At 28.0% G+C, this 5146-nt stretch overlaps 1 long non-coding RNA gene across 1 annotated transcript; it reads right to left on the reverse strand.

The window, feature by feature from the left end:
- Nucleotides 1-1001: 1001 nt before the first annotated feature.
- LOC111085301 lies at nt 1002-5018 on the reverse strand. The gene is made up of 2 exons (XR_002610140.1): nt 4912-5018; nt 1002-1056 (listed from the first exon to the last, which is right to left on the reverse strand). It is a non-coding gene; the product is annotated as an uncharacterized LOC111085301 (long non-coding RNA).
- Between the last annotated feature and the right edge of the window lie 128 nt (nt 5019-5146).

Below are 5146 nucleotides of genomic sequence, written 5' to 3' on the forward strand. Positions count from 1 at the left end.
AGATTTCTAAACAAAATGCAACTTAGAAGTATATCATAAAATTATACTTATACAATCAAAAACAATAAAGCAGTTTTAGTAAAATTATATATTTATGTCAACCACCATCATTAGACTTTCTGCACAGATACAATTAAATAAATGTATGACAGTATTATTATCATCACAATATGTTTCTTGAAAATAATTTAATTACAATTTTTTAGATTAAAAAATATGCTCATTACTTATTGCACATGAGGTAAAGAAAGTCAATTTTCTACAAGTTTATAATCAAATTTAATTGTGCTTAACTTACATCATTCCAACTTTTTTATGTACTTCCAAGTAAAATTTCAGTGAATCATTGAAAAAAAACATATATATATCTAGTATTACAGACAGTTTTAAATGTAATAAATTTCTAAAACTTTTCCTATTGAAAAAATTACCTTTAACTTAGTTATAAATGTGTTGATATAATACCTCCACAGGATGTGTACTTATATTTTGTTTATCTCTCCAATAACCTCTAATGTACATGTAATAGCAGTCATAAAAACTCTTTGATATCCATAAAAAAGACATAAAGCTTATTTAGAAAAAAAATTCAGGCAGTAAACTGAAAAGTTAAAATAGGCTACAAGAAAACTAAAGCTGCTATAATGAATTTCTATTTGAATGCACAACAAACAGTGCACAGTTCATTACTAGATGGAAGTGTAAAACTGTAGTACATTTACAGATTTTTTTTAATTATGTACTTTCAAGTTAATCTTATGCACATGGTACGACAAACAAGTTATATAAAAAGTGTACCTTTTTAATAAAGAAGAGATAAATACTATAAATTTCATAAAATATTGACTTACTGCTTGAACTTTGATATCTACAATGCATTTCAAGACCTTTTTCCTTGGCATTTTAAAAAGCTTTTGTTTTTGTAGTCCCAAATTAATATTTTCATCAACTCAAGTTTTCTGTAAAGGTTCTAATACACTGATAAATGTTTATTTTTTTGCTGCTCAGATTTTTTGAAATCATTCTCCAAACAGCTGTTTCAATTTTACAAGTTCACTGCAAAAAACAAAACAAAACACTCTTTAATCACAAGATACAAAAAACATTATTTAAAATTTTAATCTGATATAATATCATGCTGCAACTTAATTATCATATGCTGTTTTCAATAACAACTCTTGCATGTATAAAAATAATATCACAGTCAATTTTGTATAATATCAGAATTGAATAACCAAGTCATTATAATTGACTTTACAATTGATCCATTCCAAAACAAATGCGAGTGTGTGTGTATATACTAGTGTTCTTATAGTTATTCAAACAGGTGTTATCAGCTGAGTAGATCTTCCTCACATATATAACTAAAGGTTTTGTATCATACTGTTTTTACTTTACATTACACAAATCCAGTAAAATTATATTTAAAAGTTCCTCAAAACTAGCCCTACTTCTTCACAGCAAAATATGTGATTCAAAAAAAGAGCACTGACAATGTTCTACAGGTCAACATAAAAACAAATTGTAATTCAACTTTTTCTTAATACCTGTTCACATTATTTTCTCTACACTACAATACCTTTATCATTCTACAATTAACCACAGAAAAAGTTGCATTTTTTACCCTAAGGGTATTTTGTATTATAAAAGTAAAACTGCTCTTTGAGTGGATATTAATAAGTTTGAATAATTTGTGTAAATTTTAGGATGAAGTTGTCAATCTAAAAAATATCTTTATGGTTTTTACAGTTAAACAGGTAAATCTGTTAAAAAAGTATAACATTTCACTATGTTCACCTAGCATTATCAGGTATATGTTTTGAAAGAAAGTGTAAAACAGTTTGAAACTGTCACAGATTTCAAGATCAATAACGATCTATATTACACTGCTGTTTAATGATGTAATATCATTACTGTTCTTGAAACATGCAACAGTTTCAAACTGTTTTACACTTCCTTTCAAACTGTTGTCTGTTGTACACTTCCTCTCAAGACTTATACCACCTAATGATACTAGGTACTAGGTAAACATTTTTACATTTTATCCATAAATAAAAAATAGCTCTATCAAGATCTTTAATATTCAACATTTATGCTACAGCATGATCAGAAGATAAGAACTAACAGGTGATAGAAGGCCGTTTATTAGGTAAAAATTCTCAATCAATTTCCCGAACATTCAAACCTCTAATTTTAATTGAAAAGAAAATCTTTAGCATCTATAAACATTAACAACATTAGCATCTATTAACATTATCTGGTAAACTGTTAAAGAAATCAACAGCATTTAAATTATTTTTCTTTAAGTAAAAGCTGACTTCAATGTTTCTAGAGTTTCTAGATATTTTCTGAGACATCCAAGTCTACAAAGGAAACCTTATTGTGCTAAATCTCAAATCAACCAATCACAATAACTTGTCCAAACTTTATACCAGTTTTGGTATTTCAAACAAATCACCCAAGTTTTCTTCTACTTGGTAACAATACTTATAAAACTTTTTTAGTTTTAACATTTAAGATATCTAATCCAAGAATGATTGGTCTCAACTCAGTTGCAATTCCAAGGATTCATATTGGGTTATTCCAGCATCAAATTAGGATGTTTTCAAGCAAAACAATAACCTACATAAGTATTAGTAAAATTATCCACATTTTATCTTTTGCCCTTTAAATAAAGTAAAATATAAAATGTATTGTTTATTTTTTCTTCATAAACAACTTAAAATATATTTGAGAAATAACATTACAAAGATTAGTTATGACACAAATTAGGCTATCAATACACTTTTAAAGTATTCAAATGGAATGCCTCTATTGGCAATTAAGATTTATATCGAGCTTTGCCATATAGGCTTATAGATCAAAACAGTATGATGACTAACAACTTTTATCTAATAATATAAGTATTAAAATCCTATGAAAGAAATATAGCTTAATTACAAAGTGCTAACTTAACCTACTGCATATACATGTAATACTTAGTTTTCAGCAAAATAAGTTAAATTTTAAAGGTAGGAAAAATGCAGCAAGTGAATTCTAATGTCATCACACTTATTGCCATTCAAGTAATAAAAACACAGGTCATGATATGTCTGTGCTGATTCTCAATTCCTTCAGACTTAGGTCAGAAAGAAAATTTTCAACAAAAACTTTAAATATTTAATAAATTGCATTCAACTATTTTTTGTAATATGTATTCTCTACTTTTTTTTCATATTCTAAGAAATAAAGATGGATGATAAGTGGAATTTAATAATCAATTAACAGTTTTGTTCATTAATCGATTACATTCAACTATTTGATTAATCTCACAAGACTTCAATGCTTTGAATATCAAAATCTGTAATCATTGGAAACACCAATTTAAATTAGTTGATTTTCGTAAGTCATGACACTAACTGATTAAGCTGAACCATTCTGAATTAATTGAAAATAATGAGAAATCATAATGGAAATATCTTGACTGCTTGGATAACCAGAATAATGAAAAACAATAAAATCAAAAACAGTAATTTCAATTGGTTGATCATTTTTGTGACATCAATCAATTTAATCTCAATTATTTCAATTAATAGCCCAGCTGTATTAGGAAAAAATTATGGTTACACTACACATTCACAATATAAATATTTAGCTGCTTGTTGAAATATCATAAACCTTTTATTGTTATGGTTAGTATTGGCTGAGGCAATACAGAACTTTTGTTTAATACTACTTAACACACTTGCTGCTGTAAGGTGACTAAGTGCAGAACCTGCCTAAACATGAATATTTTGTACAGTCTAGCTAACCCCCTTAAACACTGCATCTTTGTGAACATTATTGAAAATTGAGTTTCTTGTAGTAAAGTGTATTTTGTTTTTTGGTTTACAGATCAAGTCCTTTTTTTTATTATAATTTGAATACTAGAAATTGTGACACCTAACTGTGGCTCATTGTCCTTATTTGGTTTCATTGACTAGCAAATTGGATGTTAAAAGTTAACAGTTATAACTTATGTGACAAAGCTTGATGTTAAGTGTATTAGAATTAATCAGCTGTTGTTCTTTTGGTCTTATTGATTTAGAATTTAACTGCAACTTGCAAAGCAAGCACCTGTAATTATTTGTTCACTTAATGCTTTAACTTTTTGTTTGAATTACATACACAAGTGTTACTATTAAGATCACTTTTCTGTCTTTTTAACAATTACTCTTCCTTCATTAGTTACACTAAAAAAATAGTCCTAACTTCATGGCATTTACAGATGGCTTTGGTTATGATTACACCATTTACATGCTAGAGAAGTTTTTAGCACCAGCAAAAGCAAGTAAGGTGGGGCCATCGCTAATTCTGAACCACCAACTATAGGTTATCTGTATATATATATATTACTTTCGACTTTATTAATTGTTATTATTATTATTATATATGATTTTTTATACCAAATTCTCAATATAAATAAGAGGGTTCTGCGCTTTTACTACAAAAGAGGTGAAAATGAAGACTGCTAATAATTGCTCGATAGAATAGCAACAGGGCAACCAAACACAAGCCCAGCCTAGTTTCAACAGTCTGGTAATGTGCATATAAATACACAAACTTAGCTAATTGATCTACATTAACCATTATATTCTCAGAATAACTCAAAATAAGTTACAATATTTATAAAAAGTTTCAACTACAGTCATTGAGAACAAAATATATAATATTCTTTGTAATTTCTCTTGTTCTCAACGCCCGTAGACATTCTAATTCTGTAGACTATGACACTTGAGTGTCACTTTCACTGTATCAGCTATAGCACAGTGAGGCTTGGTTTAACGCTAAAAAATAAACAAATGCAATTTAATGTTAGACATTTTGCAAAAAATAAAAGGATAAAATTTAGAATAACTTAAGATATTTAATAAAAAATCTTCATAGGCTTACCAATTTATGATTTTTTGGTGTTGCCAAATTGTATTACAAATCATCACATCATACAACGATATGAATCAATTTTAGGTGTTCCCTACACCCACCTATCGCTATCTCGCTTCTGATTGTTTACCAGCCACGCTGTAACCAACAACAAAGCCCAACGCCACCTGCTGATTAGAGGTAATAGTATTTACGACATAAGCTATCATCTTTTTTTTTGTATGACGTTCGAACATTGAACTGC

This window comes from Limulus polyphemus, unplaced genomic scaffold (genome assembly GCF_000517525.1).
Source record: "Limulus polyphemus unplaced genomic scaffold, Limulus_polyphemus-2.1.2 Scaffold14, whole genome shotgun sequence".
NCBI lineage: Eukaryota > Metazoa > Arthropoda > Merostomata > Xiphosura > Limulidae > Limulus > Limulus polyphemus.